This window comes from Anguilla rostrata, chromosome 5 (assembly GCF_018555375.3).
Source record: "Anguilla rostrata isolate EN2019 chromosome 5, ASM1855537v3, whole genome shotgun sequence".
Lineage (NCBI taxonomy): Eukaryota > Metazoa > Chordata > Actinopteri > Anguilliformes > Anguillidae > Anguilla > Anguilla rostrata.
Window position 1 is genome coordinate 29,643,838 of NC_057937.1, and position 22,998 is coordinate 29,666,835.

A 22,998-nucleotide genomic window follows, 5' to 3' on the forward strand; every position below is an offset into this window, starting at 1 on the left:
GATCAACTCTTCCTCTGGTGACTGAGAAGGTCAATGGGGGATGTGATCAGATTTTCAGCAAGAACAGTCCATCAACAACTACATAGAGAGGGATATTATAATAGAGTTGCAGTGTATAAACCCTCATTACAAATATGAATGCACATTTGAGTGTTGAGTGGTGCAAAAATCATAGGCACTGGTCTACAGAGATGTGGAAAAGGTGATATGGTCAGATGAGTCATCCTTCTCGACAAGTGGGTGAGTACATGCGTGGCGTATTCCAAGAGAATGGTATAAGCCTGAATAATTGACCCCTATAGTGAGGGGATCCAGCAGCTATGTTATGCTGTTGGGGGCATTTTCCTGGCATGGTTTGGGTCCACTTGTCCCCTTAGATGGAAGGGTCACTGCAAATCAGTACAATCAGTTATTCTGAATGGTCACGTGAATCCTATGATGAAACATTTCTGTTCTGATGGGAGTGGTCTCTTTGAGGATAACAACACCCCATCCACTGCACGAGGGGTCGCTGAAAGGTTTAATGAGTATGAAAATGATACAACTATGGGAGATTTTGGACTGACGTGACAGCACTCTCCACCACCATCATCAAAACACCAAATAGGGAATATCTTTTGGAAGAATGGTGCTCTATCCCACCTGTGGAATTCCAGAGACTATGCCAAGGTGCATTGAAGCTGTTCTGGTGGCTCGTGGTCGCCCAACACCTTACTAAGACACTTTATGTTGGTTTTTCCTTTGTCACCCGTCTGTATATAGGCTTTGTGTTGTAATACTTACTTAATATTTTTCAGGAATTAAAAATGTAGGCCATATCAAATGAAACATAAGTCAGTTTTAGCATGTACTCAATGATGGGAATATGAACATGTCACTCAGGACTCGAGATTAGCTGAAAATCAGCAGATATGCAACTCTACTGCACATTGCAATTATGTTTTCCTAAACTTAATAAATCCACATTAGAACTCAGTGATTAAAAAAACAGTGTAACTAAATACTGCAACTCTGTAGAAATAGGTGTGAAATAGCTCTGTAATCATCCATTGGGCTTCTGCCCTAAAATATACAGTGTACAAAAAATACAACTACTTTCTAGTCTCCTCAAGGGGGCAGCAAGTCATTTAGAGGTTTTTGCGATTGGGCTTAAAAGACAATGTACAACTGAAAAATAGAAGCTACAACCAAGTCAGGAGCTACAACCAATAGATGGAGCTGTGAATGACCTAAAAAAAACAAAAAAAAACAAGCAGTGAAATATATCAGATCACCTAGACTGAATATGAAGAGCAGTGTGCCCTGAAAATAAGGCTGCAGCAACCAATATTCTTTTCAAGCAAGATCCACGCAGTCAGTCTATGAGAATTAACATCATTAATTTGCATCATAATTAACCCTGATTGGCTATGCACCTGAGGTATAGGATCACATGGACTGAAAGTGTGAAATCTCAGGCTTATTAGGTGATTTTTCTGTTGCTTTGGGACATACCCATTGCATTGTACACACCCTGCTATTGTATTATGTCATCCTGTTTATTTCTGAAATTAAGATTTGAAGAGAAATATAACATTCCCTGCCTCCTGCCAATCACACACTACCTCAGTGAAATACAACTCACTATGTCACCTTGGTAAAATAATGGGCACATAAACTGAATGTCTCTGCTACTAGTCCTCTACCACAGCAGGTTTTCTATTATAGTTATCTTGCTCCAGCCACATATACTTCAGTTATTCCTTCTGGAGGACTGGGAGTAGAAGATTCAGGCTGAGAGGGCCCAGTAGGGGAAGAGCCAAGTTGAGAGGGCACAGTAGGGGAAGAGCCAGGTTGAGAGGGGCCGGGAGGGGAAGAGTCAAGCTGAGAGGGGCCGGGAGGGGAAGAGCCAGGCTGAGAGGGGCTGGGAGGGGAAGAGACAAGCTGAGAGGGGCCGGGAGGGGAAGAGCCAGGCTGAGAGGGGCTGGGAGGGGAAGAGCCAGGCTGAGAGGGCCCAGTAGGGGAAGAGCCAGGCTGAGAGGGCCCAGTAGGGGAAGAGCCAGGCTGAGAGGAGCCTGGAGGGGAAGAGCCAGGCTGAGAGGAGCCGCGAGGGGAAGAGCCAGACTGAGAGGAGCCTGGAGGGGAAGAGCCAGGTTGAGAGGGGCCGGGAGGGGAAGAGCCAGGCTGAGAGGAGCCGAGAGGGGAAGAGCCAGACTGAGAGGAGCCTGGAGGGGAAGAGCCAGGTTGAGAGGAGCCTGGAGGGGAAGAGCCAGGTTGAGAGGGGCCAGGAGGGGAAGAGCCAGACTGAGAAGATTAAGCCACCATCTGGACATGCAGTGGGAATTTTTCCACAAAAATACATCAACTCCACTGCCATGTGATTTGTTATTGATGTGCCAGTAATGCCTTTCTATTTCTTCTACTTCCGGTTCCCCTAGAATGTTATTTACAGTGTTTCAATGGTGCAGCCCACATCATCATGGAAAACATAACAACATTGGTTTATAATTTGTTGATATATTACCTAGAAAAGTCAAAATTTTGAGGCAATAACACTTTAGGAGTATTGTGTGTGTGTGTGTGTGTGTGTGTGTGTGTGTGTGTGTGTGAGAGAGAGCGAGAGAGAGAGACAGACAGACAGACAGACAGGAACAGAGAGAGATCGTTTTGACAAGCCAATGAACAGGGAGCGTTAATTGAGCAACATTTATCTCCATGCTGGCCCAGGGCTGTCTAAAGGCCTGCATACCTCTCCAACTCCCCCTTCCCACTGATCCAGGCCTACAGCCCCCTCTCCCATCTTTGCCAGCCCTCTACTGTTCCCGCTCTTGTGGGTCCTGTGGCTGGGCAAGGGCAGGAAGTGTGCTTTGTTTGATAAAGGCCTGCAGCCGAGCCAGACCCACGAACTGTTAAACAACACAGGTCGACCTGCACCACACCACGTTTGATGTGGTCAGTCTCGTGTGTCTGGGGCTGCTGAGGCAAAGTGTGCATGCGAGCAAATGTGTGTACGTGTGTGTGTGATGTGTGAGTGTATGTGCCAGTGTGTTTGTGCCTGTGTGTGTGTTTATCAGACATTTATAGTGCCGTATAATATGGGTTTTCATTGCAGCACATGCAGCACATTCTGGTTTCAAAATATTGCTCCATTATTGAACCACTGCTCCAGTAGAATTTTCTTGTTCTTTCTCCATCGCTTTTGAAATAACAGCATGTTGTGAATAATGGTTTCCCAGTTTATATGAATGTCTTGATTAACTGCTAAATGATAACATGGGGAGACAATAAACAGTATAGAGTGATAATGCCCAGCTTCTTGTGTCTGTGAAATGTTATGTCAAAGAAAAAAAGGAATTCTTTGAGGACCTGTTGGGTGTAACAGCACGCAAAACTTACACAAGAAATAGGAGAGGATGAGTAAGGCCATAAAAGAGATTATAACAAAAAGGGGGATTGATCTGAAGTCAGTGGTCTCCATCACCACAGATGGTGCTCCAGATATGATAGGAAGTGAGAAGGGAGTGGTTACACGTATCGCCGTATCATCCACCAGTCTGTTTTGTGTGCTAGTCTGGGAAAGGAGTATGCTGAAATAATGGCAACAATGATGAAACTGATCTCAGCCCTTCAGCACCGTCTACTAGGAGAGCTTCTGAAAGAAGTCAATGCTAATGCAGACCATTTACTGCTCCATTACAATGGAAGATGGCGGAGCAAAGGCGATGCTTTTAGGCCATTCGGGAAGAAATCAAGCTTTTCGAGCAGAACAAAAGAGTCAGAAGGCAACTCTGCTCACAATGTTTTAGCAAAGTGAGAATTGTTGCTTTTTTGGCAGACATTACTTCACATCTTTATGCCAAGTTGCTGGGAAAGAACAACTCAGTGTGTGATTTGATAACTGTTGTCCATGCTTTGTAAAAGAAATAGGAAATTTCAAGGTTGATCTTCAGGGAGAATGTGTGCACTTCCCAAAACTAAAACAACAATTCCAGGGACAGAAAGATATCTCTCACCAGGCTGACTTCATACAGAAGCTGGTTGACAACTTCAAGGCCCATTTTGACAACTTCACCCTTGGAAAGCAACTTATCCTGTTCATTCAGAATCCACTCCTCATCAAAACTGTTTTTAGAGGAAGCCAAACAGACCTTCAAGTGGGTAAATGTTGTATTCTTCCAGATGGACTTGATTAATCTGTAAGCAAATATGGCATTAAAAGAGCAGATTGGAGTTTGTGACCAATTTAGTTTCTGGATACATCAAGTTCCTGAAATTGGTTTGCTTGCTCTTACAAAAGTGGCGATATATATTCTGACCATGTTTGGCTCCACGTACAACTGCAATTAGCGTTCTCAACAATGAACATCATCAAGTATTGTCATACTAGGCTCACCAATGATCGCCTGCAAATTTTTGGAGTCAGTGGAATTCAAAATATTGGCAGGACAAAGAAAGTCTTTCTCCCATTAAACGGGAGAGGGAAAGTTAAAGAGAGAAAGGGATTTTGAGGAAAAGGCATCACATCAGAATATGTGCCTTTTAATTTTTTAATTATTATTTTATTGAGACTATTAGAGAAAACTTTGTTCAATAGACTAATTCCAAATTGTGACTTTTATGTTTTTGCGAAGAGAAACCATTTCTTTTTGAAATACTTATTGTTGTGGCAATTTCTTTTTGAATAGAAAGTTCATAATTCATTGAAACATATTTAACTGGTTTCATTTAATTCTTCTAATATCCAACGTATTATTAATAATATGGATAATTGTAAATGTATTAAAAAGTCAATAATCTGGATCTTTGTTATTTATTAAATTTGTGTGATTGGACCATCTCAAATTCTAGTTGAATACCCCTTTATGGTGTCAAAAGATGCAGAAAGATTCTAGTTTACTGAAATGCTTCAGAGAAGGGCACTCTCAGTGGACTGACCATCCTTGAAGCCAGACTGTAAGTGGTTGGAAACTAGTATTTTCTGTTTGACATTGTTATTTAAGATGTTTATTGATGTTTATTGATCAATGTACATTTTCTTATGGAATAACATAATAAACCATAATACCATACTATAAAAATATTGAAATATTCTGTGAATATTATATTGAAATAAGAAGTAAGAGGTGGTAAGATGCTGCATGTTCCAGGGTTTTGAAAATAAATTACTAAATGTGCCACAGTGGCCTTATTCATCTCATCATTTGCTTTATGGATTGTTTGAAAATTCACTCTGTGTACTTTCAGCAGAGAAAGACTGAACAGTGCTGCAAAAAAAGCATTTAAATGGCCGCTTTAGAGAAAGTTCCACACAGGAGACATCTTGGTCATTCCAATCTACTCACAGCCAGTGTTTGCAACTGCTCATTTCTGTGCTTCATTTTGAGTTGTGTTCTGCACCCCACTTGCCTTTTCTACTTTCCTTGCTACTTCTCAAAACTACCAAACCCAAAAATGCAGGGCTCACAACAAATCAGTTATTGTTATCGTGTCTATCATACACTCAATAAAATCCAAAAATAAAAAGAAGTCCCATGCTTGCATTAGCTTTCTTTCATATTGATCACCGCTGGCCACTATCCTCACAAAAATGTGCTTTTTGGGTGGCAAATATTTGTATGAATAATCAGAAACATGGGAAATTAGCATATGCTATAGATCCTGTGATACGTTGCATTGGATATGTTTGACAATAATCTATGTTTAAATGTATCTGTCCCTATCAAATAAACATTAAATAAATAAATACAGTACTGGCTTAATCGAAGTTTCAACCTTAATTTGTATAAATTCTACAAATTCACAACTCAGTGAGATCTCTAGCTGTTGAATGAAATCTGCTTTGGAGTGAAAACCTACAGGACAGTGGATCTCCAGGAACAGGGTTGGACAGCCCCAAATTATACAGAACTTCAGACATTTTAAACAGTACTAGATCTTTTTATACTTTACCTTTATCTTGTTTGTAAAATATTTTTCAATTGCCCCAATCTGTTTGTAATAAATGTTTCAAAATGAAATTCTTGAAAAGATTTTTTAGTTCTGAATGTTAAGCCAGTGTTTGGTTAGAGCATATCAGACACTGCAGATCACAAGGTCACTGTATAAAATCTGGGTAAGATGTTGAATTTTAAATATATTCAATTTAATGACAGAACTGTGTCTGTAATGTTTTTGAGCAGACATATTTGGCTCACTGAAGGCTTTGCTTGTGATTGGAGCTCATGATCTTTGCTCACAGCAATATCATTTAAATGATCATTCAATTCCAACACCAGCCACAAGGTGGCAGAGTTGATCATAAAACACAATGCTGTTCTCACTCAAATAATTTGTCATGCTGAGGCAGAGTGTGCTACTGAATTAACCTTTTCAAGTCCATCAAAAGTATGTGTGTCAGACTTGGGGAGGTAATTAGCATGATATACACTCAAAGGCCTATATCTTTACTTTGCAGAGAAAGCACTCTGTAGAGCTGCACAATTACACATCCATGAATGGACAGGGTTGAATAGAAAATTGTTCAGATTGACATATGACCCAACCTACAAGCCAAAGTCCTCCTTTTTGTGTCTGCCTTTTTTGCTGTTGATAACATTCATAGACTGCAACAATGTGACACAGCTTGGTTTGGAAATCTTTGCCTAGTATAGGTGGTGCAGGGGTTAAAACAATGCACAAACAAGACAAAAAACTGGCTAATGTGAGTCATCTTCAGACTGACTTAGGCAATGAATATAGAAAAGGGAACTTCTGGTCAGGAGCTGAAGGGACACATGGACTTCAGAGAATGTTCTCGTGTGTGTGTGTGTGTGTGTGGGTGGGCGTGTGTGTTTGTGTGTCCATATCCCTTTAGATCAATGCCTGAGCCTGTTTGACCAGGACTGAATAAATATTGTAGGGGGGCTTAAACTTAACTTGTGAGGGACTTAATTTGTTCCAGGGCTGTCAATAAGCCAAACTGCAGTTTTCACATGAGTTTAACCTCAATGCTGACAGAACAAGTATGAAAACAGTTAATACTGCAACTGTCATGCTTACAAAGGATTATGGAACGAGCACACAGTTTCCTGCTATCGGGTGGTTACAATTTTTCTTTGTGTTAAGGAGCTGCTGATGGATCCTGGGGTTAATGAATTTATTTCTATTGCATGTACTTGTGTACCACATCATTAATGCCAGAGCCCACAAAAAACTTAATAAATGAATAAAATAACGAATAATAATAACGCATTAGCTTCAATTTGCAACTGAACGTCAAACAAAAACTATGAGTAGATTGATCTCATTCAAGACCTCAGTCCTGAGAGATGCTTTGTACATGTGTTAAGCATAATGTTTTTGAAACTGCACAGATTGCAAAGTAAGCAAAATCCCATTTCCTCTTGGATGTCCATGACATAACGTAGAAATGGTTTAATTTACATCTCCAATTCAGTTTCCCAGCACTTTTAACAATTGCTTTGCCTTCAGGCACTGGTTTAAATTTCTGAAATGTATTTTGTCAGGAATAAATACCTCCAACCAATGTGTTTACAAGGGAATCTGTTTCATCATTGTCAGTCTAGCTTTTATGACCCCCCCACCTTGAGAACTTGGTATCATGTGACCACAGTGTTTTTTTGATCACCTCAGAGCCAGCGCACCTCAAAGCCACAGCCCACAACCTGACTGTAGGCTTTTGTATGGGCAGCGACACTATTCCCTTGTTTTCTGCTTGTCTTCTAGTGTTGATAAAACACAGCTGAAGTCTAATTTACAAAAGGTTGCCATACTAAAGTGTGGTGAAATTCCTTGAAAGATAATGGCCAGGATACAGTTCAGTTGTTATCCATATGTAATTTGGCTCTGGGGACGACTATATCTCTGTAAATATGCTGTAGGTGTAAAGCAATCTTCTCCACCTCTTCCTCTGTGGTGCAAGCCAACACATTACAATCATTTTTTTCTTCCGTTTTAAGCAATCCACAGTCTGAGTCATAGCAGCATAATGTTTGGTCCTTGTTTGTTTTCTGTTGCATCTCCTTGCAATTCAAAACAATTCTTGTCTCTTATAGCTTAGTTGCAAGTACTTAGGTTTAAATTCCAGACAGTGTACACATGAAATGAGCTATTTCACCAATTTTAAAATATTCAGAGGATAAATTATAAAATATAAACAAAAAAACGTATCACCCCTGAAGGAATGTGTCATATTTTCAAATAAAAGTATATACAACTGAATTTACATGAAAACAGTATGAAACTGAACACTACTAGCCTAACTGCCTGACAATGACAGAATTAAGTGGTATTTATCCTTGTGTACACTGTCACTATGAGCTTGTCAGACTACTGGAAATTCCCTTGGGTCAAGCATGTGACAAACCTTGTTCTCTTGTATATTGTGTGTGCACGCCTGTTTGTGTGTGGGTTGGGGTGGCTTGAGAAACCAAAGCAGCTGTCACTCAGAGAGTGGACCTTGTCCAAACTTTTCTGGCCTGGCAGCTGAGTAGTACTCAGAGATATAGAGACAGCTGTTAGTGGTGTTTTGGACAGGCTGTGTTTGAAGGCTATATAGCCATATTTTGGATGCTTGTGAAATATGATGCTGCTTGTCCTGTTGTGACACATGAGCATCCTGCCACGTTTGTCCATGCCTGCTAGCACTGTTCAAAACTGATGTCTGGCAAACTTTGCTTCTGCCATTTTGGTTACTAATCATTCTCTTGCCAGCTTGAGGTCGATCATGAGTGATGCGCAAAAAAAAGCTTCAAGTGGGAGAGATGTCCCTCATCAGATTCCCCCGACCTCTTGCAAGTGAAAGAAACAGGGAAGCTGCACTACCAAAGATGGTGATTCAGACATACAAAAGAGTTGTTTTGTCTATATGACCAAAAATGGGTTCACGCTAATTTGTCTCAGCATTTAACCTTCTTCAGAATGGACTGACCAAATAGAAAATAGCCCAAAAAATAAAAATAAACCAAGGACTTTATTTTAGTCAGTAATACAAAGTAAATTCAAGTAGGATTCAAGGAGTTTAGAACAGCAAGTTTATTGAATCAAAGTTAAAAACTGAAGAGTTCTGAGGATGAAAAAAAAAACATTCTACAACTAGATAGGGCACACAATAACAACAGAATAAGCAATTCCAGAGTTGCACATTTTCTAGAGGCATTATGGTTTTAATTTTGTACCTGATTAAAAAGTTTTAAAACACCATTTTATTTCAATTTTTTAAATACATTTAGTGATACAAGTGAATCTTGGTTTCATCTGTCCAGATCTTTTTCCAAAATTCTGCAGGCTCATTTAGGTACTTCTTGGCAAACTGTAACCTGGCCATCCTGTTTTCGCAGTTTACTAGTCATTTGCGTCTTGATGTGTAGCCTCTGTAGTTCTGCTCTTGAAGGACAATAGTCACTGACACATCCATGCCTGCCACCTGAAGAGTGTTTCTTATCTGTCAGACAGGTGTTTGAGAATTTTTCTTCTTATGATGAGAATTCTTCGTACATCAGCTGTAGAGCTCTTCTGTGGTCTACCAGGCTCTTTGCGATAACTCTGATGATATTCCGAACAGTTGATTTTCTTAAGCTCAATGTTTGGCTTATGCCTCTAATTTTCTTTCTTATTCTCAGCCTAATAATGGCTTCCTTTACTTTCATAGGCACAACTCTGGTACTTATGTTGACAAACGCCAGTAACAAGCAATGAAAGGCAGAAAGGCAATCAAAAGTCTAGAACCAAGGCTAGATACTAAAAGATGTCTTATACCTGCACTAAGGAAGCAAGTGAACACACCTGAATCGCCAGTAAAGCCATTTGTCCCTTATATTAAGTGCCCTGAAATGGGGGTAATATGTATAATCAGTGCTGTAATTTCTATTGGGTATAACCAAAATGTATAAAAATACCTTTAAATAAAAGCAGAGAATTTGCACTTTAATCGCATTTGAGTCCAGAGCCAAATCAAGAAAAATGTCTTTGTCCAAACAGTGGATGGATCTCACAGTATATATAGGGATTTTAAGCTAGTTTAAGATGGTTCAAGCTGCATTTTTTACTTTTAGCTGGTCATAGCTGGTTTGTGTCTGGTCAAAGATGGTGTGTAGCTAGAGAGAGATGATTTTGAAGTCAATTGAACAGGGAGCGTTAATTGGGCAACATTTATCTCCATGCTGGCCCAGGGCTGTCTAAAGGCCTGCATACCTCTCCACCTTCCCACTGATCCAGGCCAACAACCCCCTCTCCCATCTTTGCCAGCCCTCTACTGTTCCCGTTCTTGCGGGTCCTGTGGCTGGGCAAGGGCAGGAAGTGTGCTCTGTTTGATAAAGGCCTGCAGCCGAGCCAGACCCACGAACTGTTAAACAACACAGGTCGACCTGCACCACACCACATTTGATGTGGTCAGTCTCGTGTCTCTGGGGCTGCTGAGGCAAAGTGTGCGTGCAAGCAAATGTGTGTACGTGTGTGTGCGTGTGTGTGCGTGTGTGTGTGTCCATGCCTGTGTGTGTGCCCGTGCCTGTGTGTGCCTGTGTGTATGTGTGTGTGTATTTGCTTTCACAATAGCCATGTGTAACGTGTACATTTCAATATGGATTCAAAAAAATATTGAACTGCAGTATTAAATTACAAATGATTAACTGTTTCTTATTACATCCATCACCAATTTATTGCTAGCTATTCTTGTGTAGCACCACAATCCTGTAGTTGAGTTTTCAGTTCTTTAAAAGAAGACAGGAAATGTTAGTCAATCCTAAAACTGATACTGTTGCATAAAATATGGAGTTTTCATCATTGGCTAAATGTATCTTTCAGTTTACAATAATTTGGGTGCCCATCACAAGGTATGTAATAATTGTATATGTAAAAAGTGGTGTTATAAGTAAGGAATTAGTCCAAGCTGGACATCTGAGCTTATGTGGGTTCCCCTGTAGGTCAAACTGGCTAAAAGTAAACTACTGAATTCACAAAATAGAAAATTGTCATAATTATAGAACCATTTTAAAGTTTTCCAGCAAGTCTTCTGCTTTTAACTAAAACAGTTGCCTTTGCAGGTTTACCAAAATCCTTACCTTAAACTATCTAACCTAACATACAGCTTGCTAGCTGGCAAGGTTATTTTAAGATTGGCTGCTGCCATATTGAAATGTAAGTTTTTTCAGTCTCCTCAGATAGGCTAGTGCAACTATCAGTCTACAAATTACACTGCAGATGAATACCATTTCAATATTTCCTATTCCGAAAACATCACCTGCATAATCATACTTTCCACTCAAGTATAACATTGTTATCTTACAAAGTAATAATATTAGTTTAAAGGACAGGAAGAATAGCATTTAAAATTATGCTTCACAATGTCTGATCATCCTATGGAGATGTCATCCAGGTCAGTGGTTTGGAGATTTTCTCAATACATTTTGGGACAGATTTGCACATGGCAATCAGATTTACCTTGGAAACACAATCAGTTTTACTTCTGTGCAAAACATCCACAATAAGTATCATGAAAAGTGGTGTCATGCCCGACATTTTGTAGCCAGTGACCATTTAATAATTCACAGATGACAATGGACAACATGTTTTGCAAATGATAAATGATATAATTTTATAAAAATGTATTTTTTATGAGCACAGTGCAAAACTATTTCCATTTGGTATGGCACACAAAACTGGGAATCAACATTATAAAGCTGCATAAATGTAAATCTAATGAAAAAGTAGCTACTATTGAACATCCTCACAATAGGCATAGGTAGGTGCATACGTGTTTCTCCTCTCTACTGTGAGATCAGTCTACAGCAGAAGCAGAAAAGGAGAAGGGAATGGGCCACTCTGAATCACGAAGCCATCTCATCAACACCTGTCTGACAAGTTCAGTTCTTTACCTGGATCTGATCTTCAATGGTCAGTGGGATGTTCTGAAGCCCACGCCGAAATACATGTTGAATAGGACAAAATGAGGAATCGGGAATAAGAAGTGAGAAGTTTGGATCCCCAGAAGATGTTTTTTCAGACACCTATCTGTGTCATTGTGAAAGAGACAGATTGCCACAGAAACCTACCATAAGCCAATATGCAGGAAACAAGAACCTTCTCTGTGGGTGTAAGCCTTTGTTTTCAAACCCATGATATTCCCGACAGACTTGGGATTTGAGAGTTCTGGTGATCTAGTTATATATCTGACAGGACTGAATTTACTGTCCTTAATCATATGTGTATAACTGTGTGTACATATAAATGTACAAATTTAAAATGTCCATCAACAAATATGTTTTGTTGAATGCACCACAACTGCATACCAGTCCTGTCTTGCTTTATTGTGTGATGTTGAATGAATGTTATATAAAATTTTACACATTTTTTACAATTGATCAGTTTCAAAAATTATGTCCTGCATATCACAGCTAAAAAAAGCATTGTATTGCTATTAGTCAACTTTTGTAACTTGTGGAGTTTTCCTGTTCTCCTAGTGTCTGTGTGGGTTTCCTCCAGGCACTCTGGTTTCCTCCCAAAGGCCAAAGACATGCAGGTAGACTAACTGGAGACTCTAAATTAACCATACAGTAGGTATGAGTGTGTGAGTGAATGGTGAGTGAATGGTGTGTGGCCTGCAATAGACTGGCAACCTGTCCAGGGTGTATTCCTGCCTCTTGCCCAATGCACGCTGGGATAGGCCCCAGCACCCCCCGCAACTCTGACCAGGATAAGCAGGTATACAGTAGATAATGGATGGATAATATTATTTATTTACATTTGTTTTCATGTATTACAGTTAGATGTTCTATTTATCCTGAATGAATGGATATGCTAATGTGAATCTAATACAGATAACACTAATTCCTATAGATAATCCTCTTGGCGGTGACCTGCATACTGAAGAATGTGCTTGCTTTGTCAGAAATCCTTAATATTGCACTTCAATTTTTAAATATTTATAGTGCATTATTGTTCTCTTTCCTATTATTTTATATACTCTGTCTGCTCAAAGCTCATCTATAACAGAGATATATAATCTCAGAGTGACTTGCTGAATAAATAAATGATAAATAAAATAAATAAATACTGCTACTGTATTAATGGCAAAAACAGGTGTACAACCACACATCTTTGGACCCCAGGCCATTGAAAATTGCCGTAGAAATAATAGCTGCCCCCTATCCGATATTTTCAATCTAACTGAAATAAGTAAAACAATCCCTAAAATATGGTAGTCAGCCTATGTTCTTCCCCTAATGGGGAGAACCCTGCATACTAAAATAGCTGTTTCCAAATTTGTCCACTCTTGCTTAGGTTTTTGAGAACCTGACGAACCCTCAGTTAAAGGTTTATTTAAATAGTAACATTTTCCTTCAGCTACATAAATGTCATAAATGACACTGCGTATGCATTAGTCAAGAAACAGCATTGTCTGCCTGTTCATTGACTTTTTGGTGAAGCAGCACCTTGATAATCTAGTTAAAATATTCAATTAAAGTTACATTTTCTTTCAAAATAAGCATATATTATTATATATAATATATATATTTCACCAGGATTGGGCCCTCACAACCTTGGATCTTTATTGAAAACTAGATAAATTGGTTTCTGTCAATGTATTAAAAAACCAGTTAAATGGTAATTTTGTGGAAGAATGCAAGTGTTTCTCAGATTTTTCCCACTTTGAATTTAATATTTAGATTTTTTATTTCCTTTACAACATGCATTGCTTTGTTGTGTAAACTGATATATGCTGTGCAAACTGTATTTCTCCATGTCTTTCCAGGTCTCTTTTCTGAAATATTTTAATCTCAACAACCTGGTTAAATAGTTTAGATAAAAATTACACACACGCATGTACACATAGATAGAGATTCACACACACACAGACAAACAATAAATCTAAAAGCATTAATGGAAATCAAATGTCAGAAAATCAGGGAGTAAAGAGTTGGCCCCATTTGCAAGGGATAAGAGTTGTGAACTGAACCTTTTCATCAAGGTCTTGGCCTAGTTCTCCATATTGTATCAGCTTGTATACTCCTAACCAAAAACTTTATTTCTTGCATGAGACGTGCAGCGAGTTCTAGTGTATCTGTTTTGTGCAATCTGTTACTTGGTGCTCCCTAATAAATTACCCTTGCTCACTTCAGCCAATCACAACAATTAAACAGTTAATATTGGCCCCATTACAATTTATTAAATATGGATCAATTATATTGTTTGAATTTGGTTCAATTTTTCTAGGTTAGCAAAATTCAAAAAGTGGCCCAAAACTACACAACACAACACGACTCTAAACCCCTCTGACTCAGTTCATATCACCGTGATTCCTTCCCTTCCGTCTGCCGTAAATCAATGTGCACTTTTGGGGAAGTCTGTGAGTTATGGTCTGGTTCCTATCAACGAAGAAGAAAACCTTCTAATACCAACCAGAAAGAGTAAATAAAGGAAGTTTTAGGTTGATTTACGACGGCCCTGATTTGCTTCTCTGTTGCAACTTGGCTTAAAGAGGTTGTCTCAGCCCAGCTTAGAGGATGTTGAGCTTGTCTCCCGCACGCTGTGTGTGAGGTACCTGATCTCTGGGCTGAATTGTGTGCTGTGTGTCCCTGTGAGTAAATATGCTTGAAATTGGAGAAAGATCTAGCCTTTTGCATGGCTACATGTCGCACAGAACATGGAACTACAGCAACCTGAAAATGAGAGAGCCATTTTAAAATGCAACACTGAATCAGGAAGTGTTGACTTGAAGAATGGAATGGAGTGACATCACTGGGGTATCCCAGTCACATTTGGAAGGTAAGCTTACATATAAAAGGAAATAATAAACAAACAAAAATTATTTGGCACGCAAGACCATTGATTTACCTGACTTGACCTAGACAAAACGGGATTCTGCATTGAAACTCATTTGTATTTTTTAAATTACTTGTCATGTTTATCTGTTTTGATCTAATGGCTGTAAATGCAAAGCTGGAAAACATTCATTTTGCACATAATAAAAAAACTAAGCAGTCTGTGAATGTTACTGATATTAGGTTATGTTCTGTGGAATCCATAAATTAACCATAAGATGTTCTCTGGTCATTTTGAATTGAGACTTTTGAGATGACATGAGACATCATTTTGACATCAATCTGCAATAGCACGGTTTTTTTTTTTTTTTTTTAAACAGGCAAAAATGTGCAAGGTTTCCTGTTGAGGTTCTTTCTGTTTCCTGTTTTCTCCTGTGGGTGGGCACACTGGCCAGAGCTTGCAACTGTGCTTTAGATGTGAGAGGTGTCTCAATGTGACACAGCCAGAGGGTCAGCCTCATGACTATCTTGTGAAAGGCACAATGAATAATTTGGATGTGCCATTTTCATGTGTACAAACTCAGTCGGGAGGATTATGAATAACTAGGGGCGACTGCTGAGCTGAAAAACAAGGGGGCAAAAAACTTCCCCTTAAACTGATTATTGGTTGTGGCAAGTTTCCCAATGATCTGAATAGTCCACTGGCAAGTAAACACACAGCTTCTTTCTTCACGCCATGTTAAGGAGATTAAATAGTAAATTCAATTTATAAAAATCTATTTTATTCACTAAGTACACTTTAAAAAAGAGAAACGACTCAGTTAACTACCTTGTGAGTGTTCAGCGCAACCTGAAATAAATGCTAACTTGCACATCAACATCATTTACTGTAAATGAAAAAATATGCATATTGCTGATCTTTGCCATGAATATTCTTGTATCCACACATATCCAAAATTTTTAATAATGTCAATTGAAATGTGCACAAAGGGTTTTATTTTGAGAACTAGTTATATCTGATGGTATTGAATATTCTGTGACTTAATCATTGTACTGTTAATCAAGGAGAATGACTTAAAGCAGGCCGAGACCAGTTAATGAACCCTTGCAATATAAATACTTTTTCTATCAAAATTGAGATACATGTGGCACATAGTTGTTTGACACCCTCCTTTCATAATAAAGTTGTCTCGCAGGGGGCAAAAATGCTGTTTTGCCCTTTTTTTAAACTTTCAAAATTCCACTCGCGTGGAAGAACCGTTTATATCCAACACTGAAAATGGAGGACAGAGCAGCGCGTCTGTCCATGTCCGACATTAACCGGCTTAATGTAGGCAAAAAAATAAAATAATTATTAAGGACTGGAAGGATCACCAGCGGAAGACTGCAGGGGACGCATGGATACCCTACATGAAAAGAAAAGGCGAAGATAAGCTGGGGGGAAAAGCCCCTAAAGATGTATGTTGTGGTTTGTGGAAGAACAGTATGTAACGCAACGTCGTTATATTAAGTACATAGTCAGACAGCTGCAGCTTACGTAACGGTAATGTTACGTTTACGTGAAGAAAATGAACTGTAATGTGAATCTGTACTGTGCCGTTTAGATGCCCACTTCACTGTTTTGAAGACTGGTCAGCATAACGTAAGCTAGCTAGCTAACGTTAACTAAAGTAGGGTAAGCTAAAGCTCCGGTTGATAACAACCTGGTGTATCGTGCCTGCTATTAGTGAATGCTAACATTGTTTTACATTATCGATAACGTTAACGTCAGCTGTTATTGACTGTCTTGACATTAGCTACTTATGTTGTCAATACGTTAGCTCACAGATCTGTTTCATTCTGTTTTGTTGACAAGGGGAAAGCATGTACCGGTTCATGAAAGAAAGATTGCAGCAATATCACGGAGGAGAGGAAACTGCAGTTCTTCACCGAGTTTTATGCGGTGTTTCATGGAGATGTACTGTTCTTCCACATTATAGAAATTAAAACATCAATAAAAATGTTTTAAAAATTAAATCAAAAGAAATAATCAATGTAATAAACATTAGGCAATACCTAAATATGTTTCAACTGTGGATTCAATTAATAATCAGTCTAAGAGGAAGTTTTCTGCCTCGTCAATTTTTAGCTCAGTAACTGTCACTGCGAATGACCACTCCTCATTTGCTTTTTAACCATTCTGTACAGCTCCACAAACAACAGTGAAAAATCACCTGAAAATCAACAGAACCGTGAATAGACATGTTTGTGTTGTGTACAATTCCTTATTGTTAGCTTCAGTTAATCATCGCCTTGAATGATAGTGTGCAGGTTAATAGTGATAAATAAATAATGTGATGATATGTACTAATAAGAAAAGGACACGTTGATGTCATGTAATATGGATCTGAATTAACTAGTATTTATCATCCTTGCATTCTGCTAGTTTCTCACAGTTATCTTCATGCAGGACCCTGAACGGATGGGAGGTTTGCTCCGGGGGGTACTTCCTGTCAATGGGGTCAGGTGGCTGACGGGGGAGTAGAAGCACTTCCTGTACATGCATGAGGGCCTCTTCTCCAAGACTGTGAAATAGAAACAGGTGCATTTTGGGTTATGAATAACCATTGATTTTAAAAATAAATGAATATAGACTTTATCAGCTGTTTAAAGTGTCCTTCAGCAATCTTTCCTATGTTAAATAAATACAGTTAACTAACACAACTGATCTGTGTATATTGAGCAGGATGTATGTTTAAAGTTGTTTGCATTGTCATTGTTACTTAGAAGTAATTTGTGTAAGAATGTTCATGGCACTGTGGAGGTCATCTCTGTTGCAGCTTTAATTTAATGTTCTGCCCAAGACACTCCAAATACCAATCGTGTGTGCAATTAAAAACATGAAAATCTACACACAGTTAATACTGTAATGGAACCTTTTTACAAAATAAATAGATTAATGCAATTCTGTTCATGGCACTTCAGTTTTGAATTTTGTAGACTTGATTGTATTTAATTATAATAGTTAATTTGAAGGTTAAAGTGGAAAATGATTAGAATCAGTGAATTGGTACTGGCATAAATGTGAATATCATCTTTGCAAGTACTTGCTGACAAACAACATGTTCCAAACATTAGACATTTTTGTCTTTATTTAGGTATATTGTTCATAAAAATAAATCCTCTGAGAGGAAATACCATTGCTGAGAACTGAGTTAATAAATATCTTGCATATTAGCAGTTGTATTTACTGAAGACTACATTTAATATATCATGTTGATCTGAAAACAAGCGCGATACAAAAATATAATAATGTAATTACACAATTTGGAGAGCACATGCACACACACACACAGACACACTCTTGCACACACCCACACAGACACACACACACTGCACTAGTGTACACAATGCAACAGAGAGGCACACAAAAAATGGGGAACTAGGAAACTCTCTTTCAGATTCAGTTCCCCATCGGGGGCCTGTGAATGACTGTTGTGGGTCTGTGCACTTGACACGAATATTAGGCCTTGCCAAGCACAGAGACGCCATGGGGAGGGGAGAGGGTTCGCCTAGCTTCCCAGAGAAAATAACAGATCTTCTTCAGAGAACAGGGAGGAAAACGCTTTGGTCAGCACCACACATAACTGTCCTTTACCCAGACAGGAGCAAAACACTGATATAGTCGCTGGGGCCTAGTGGACTGAGAAACACGTGTGTGTTTACAACAGAAGCAATCTAAGAGATAAATGAAGGAGAAAGTAATTTTAAAAATATCTCGAAACCACCTGAAACAGGATACAGATTCATGTTTTTGTGTTTTCTTTTCCAGTTTTGGATTTTGAAATAGTTTTTAAGCTCATTATGTTTAATATACTGTTTCCACAGTAGAATTATTGTAGTCTTGCGGGCTGATTCTTTTAGAAATAAAAAAATGGACAGAATGTACAGTGCTTGAGCACTTTTTAATATCCTACTTTACAATATTAAATAAAATTATTTTGAATTAGAAAATCAAATGTTTGTCCTCTTGTTCTTTTTTACAGATAGCATTGTTTGTACATGACACAGCATCAATATTAAAAGAACATTCAATGCTGGTTAATCACACACCCCTTAGGAGGAAGCACTGCATGCACTGCAGTAGCAAATAATGCAAGAACATACAATAATGGATCCCACTACTGCACACACTGCTCCAGAGCATTCGAGAGGTGCTTTGCTGAGGATACTGATTGGATTACACACACGGCCCCAACCAGGAAAGTCTGATTGCACATTCCTGATTCTCAGCACAAATATGAGAGCACTACTTGCACAACTTATGGCATCTGTGGGTGTATTGTGGTGCAGTCATGAGATTAACGCTGTCTTCTGTCATGCTGTGCTTTAACGTCCACCCTTTGTGAAGTCCATAGTATAACACCTAAACCCATGAATGAGCCATCCTCTCTCGCAAAGTGGATAGCATTTCTTCCAGGGATTGATTGCTAAACATACAGTAGCAATACCTCAATTTGTGACCGGCCAGTTTTGTTGGAATTTCTGTGTGCTCAGGCACAACATCATTAGCACCACAAATTGTTTATTAATTCTTCACAAACCTCATATACATATTCAACTCTCATGTGCCTTCTGTCCTCTCTTCAGAACAGTAGATTTGGTTGGTGACAGAGGTTATCAATACACAACATTCATCGCCACAATATTGTCCTTGGTTATGCACCTTTTCAGAAGTTTTGGATTAAGTGGTAGATAGGCCAAACCCAATGCTAGAAATGTATAGCTGCTATCTGATGTATCTAAAGTTTTAACTCTAAACCAATGACAGAATGCCCTGATACCACTGAATGTGAGTTAGTCCATGGGGTAGTTAGTAATGTGAGTGTCTATGGGGATAAAAAGGGGTCTCTGTAGCAATTTGGTGATCAAGCTGTTTTGACAGAACATCTCAATTTGCTCTGGGATTTTGCTCTGGGATGGTTGTTATCAGTCTACAGAGGACAAAATGGTGTCTGGCAGGTTTGGACATTGGCCATTTCTAAACTCATTCATCCACTTCCTTTCTATCTTGTCACAACCACAGTCTTATAAATTCTTGCTTTTTTCATACAAATAGCCTTATCCAATAAAATTCTATAGAATCCAGGACCTGCAATTATTTAAAGACTAGTCCCATTAAATTTTATTAAAACAAAAATTAAACAAAGACTAATTTTCACATAATCAGAAAATACACTACACGGACAAAAGTATGTGGACACCTGACATCCCACAACACATTAAACATTATGGGCATTAATATGAAGTTGGTCCACTCTTAGCTGCTATAACAAACTCTCTTCTGGGTAGACTTTATACTCAGTGTTGCTGTAGGGATTTGCTTCCATTCAGCCAGAAGAGCATTAGTGAGGTTGGGCACTCATTTGGTGATTAGGCCTGGCTTGTTGGTTTTCCAATTGATACCAAAGGTGCTGGATGGGCTTGAGGTCGGGGCTCTGTGCAGGGCAGTGAAGTTCTTCCACACCGTACCAAAATCATTTCTATATGGACCTCACTGTGAGCCCGGGGACATTGTCATGCTGAATCAGGCCTTCCCCAAACTGTTGATGAAGCACAGAATCTTCTAGAATGTGATTTTATACTGTTTTTTATGCATAAACATTTGCCTTCAATAGAACTAATGAGCCTAGCTCTAACCATGAAAAACCCCAGGCGTGGGGTGTCCAGATACCTTTGGTCATAGTGTATATTACTTGGGCATAAAGGCATTCTGCACTATAGCATGGCCATTGTGTCACCAGAGGGAGGGTGTGTGTTAGCAGGCAACAGTGCCTCCTCTGGTTCATAGGGCACATACGATCTGCCCGTGGCAGCTGTGCGTATGAGGCCCATCCCCCGACACAATGGCTGCTCAAGTGGAAAGAAGCAGCAGCTGGCTACGTGCATTTTGGAGAGTGTGCATTTATACTCTCATTGATTGAGACATTTGCAGAGTGATGGGATAGGCCAGCAAATATTATTAGGCATTCCAAATTTGGAGAAAAATGGGAGCTGAAAGGATCACAAAAAAAACAAGAAAATAAAGCATTTTTTTGCTTATTTAATTTGATCTCGCTTTTTGGTGAGAGAATTCATTCCTTGCAACAGGCCAGTAATTTAGCTTTCAGAGATAATATGGGATGAATTGAATTGGCAGCAAGAGCGGCTGGTTTTATATGAAAAGGCAGTCATCTGAGCAAAAGAGAAAGTGGTTCCAACATGCTTTGTAGAGGGGAGAGTTATTGCAAACTTAATGCTATATGTAATGTGTGCCTATTCTCGCATTTTCCCAACAGTGTGTTGCAGTGTCTTTCCTGTCACCTCAGGAAGTCCGTTACATCTGCAGATGCACTGTCTCTTACACAACTGCTCATAGGACCTTTTGAGCTTCAACTGCCTCAGCTAAATCCATTCTAGTAGCAAAGCATGTTACACAGATGGTAGAAATGTTATCCATTTATTGATTTCTGAAAATGGTTTTCCAAAAAACACAGCATAATATTAACCAGTCTTTAGTCTTTAGCTGACAACTTCTCACAAAAAATACTGGAATGGAATTCATGTTAATTCATGTTGCGACATGGGGATAATTGGGTTTAACACTTCAACTTTCAGGCATAGAACAGAACAGAACAGAACAGAATGGAATATAACATTTTTCCGAGGGGGAACTTCAAGCATTAACACAAAAAATCAAATACACAACATAAATATAAATAAACTGCATTAAGAAATAAAATGTTAAAAATAACATTTAGAGATTCTTAAAGTTACAATCTCGAAGTTTTCAGTTTCGTTCTCTTTGGCGGTACCAATGGCGAGAAGTGGTAATTGCAGGTGTGTTTTTGGACCTCACTTCCCATAGATCCAACCGGATCCAACCAGTGTCGCCTGTGTGACGTAAAAAATGGTTGTTATACAAGTAACATTATGTACATACCAGAGACTGTAAAAAATATGGACAAAGCTACTGTGACGTCACCCATTGCCTCTCCGTGGGTCTGTAAAACACGTTTTGAAGCTCAATGGCGGGCGCGGCCATGTTCTCGATTTGGAGCCAAAACCATAGAGTTAAGCGGTCTTGTGATTTTTACAATGTGATTGACAGTCCGGTGCGGAAAAGCCCATCAACCTGAACGAACGATTGCAGAACGAACTTGAGGCTAGCTGACTGTCTGCCGTTATGTTTTAAAATATATGATCAAATGTTTACGGAGTTTAATTTCCATCCGTGACTGTACTGTGTCATGTAATCACGTTATATGTATGACATTAATAATACAATTATGTTCAGTTATCTTCAATTTATGTTTCTCGGCAAAACGAATATGCTTAGCTAGCATATCAGCTTGCCAGTGAGCTAGGTAAGCTATCCGTGGTTAGCTCACGCATTAGCAATATGAACTACAGGGGAACATCGACTGCACTGATGGTCAATCAATCAGAGATGTGTAGACTACTGGTGATTTGACTAGGCTAATTTTTATATAACTGTCTGGTAGACCTGCTGTTAACCAAGCAAGTTATCGTCGTAGGTTTTCGCCATAGTCAGTCAATGAGCCATTAACTGCTACTACTCCATCGCCGTTTGTGGTGTTTACTTGCTGGGTGACGCTAGCTGACCGATCGTTCGCAAGTCACTTTTTACCGAATAAAAATTAACACTGTCAGCTCTGATTAACAAATCTACCAAGTATTTTAATAACTGATTTACAGGCGTGTAAATATGACAACGCACTTTGAAGAGCAAGTTTTCCACCTGTTGCATAAAGACAAAAATAATGTACATTGAATTTCTAATTATTATTATTTTCTTGCTAGCTTCTAGCTTTGTCACATTCGTGCAGCATAGCCCAGGTAGACATTTACGGAATGTACACGACTGACAAGCCGTCAAACACGTTTGACAGATGGAATATTTGCCGGTTAGGGTTAGCTAGCTAGTCAAATGGCTTGGTAGCCGAAGTTGCGAACTGTTTTAGCATAGGCTACTGGACTACCACATATAGCAAATAAGCGTTAGCTGATTACGCTTTCTGCCAACTAATTATTTGGTTAAGTAGGCTAAAGGAAATAGTAAAATGACTCGGCTACCGAAAAACTTAGAGGAGGATTATTTTATGGTCGTCTAGTGCAGCTGTAAATAGCACACGCCATAATGAAATCACCACGAAATGGGATGCCTGCATTTTCTGACTTCGCACAGGTGGACCGTGGCCGGAGCCGCAATGTCAAGGCCAAG

General features: G+C 39.1%; 2 long non-coding RNA genes across 2 annotated transcripts in view; both read left to right on the top strand.

Annotated features, from left to right (window-relative positions):
• LOC135255042 (uncharacterized) overlaps positions 1-22,998 on the top strand; it is a 116,292-nt gene that overhangs the window by 46,420 nt on the left and 46,874 nt on the right. The window lies entirely within an intron of this gene.
• LOC135255037 (uncharacterized) lies at positions 14,413-18,733 on the top strand. The gene is made up of 2 exons (XR_010330053.1): positions 14,413-14,739; positions 17,185-18,733. It is a non-coding gene; the product is annotated as an uncharacterized LOC135255037 (long non-coding RNA).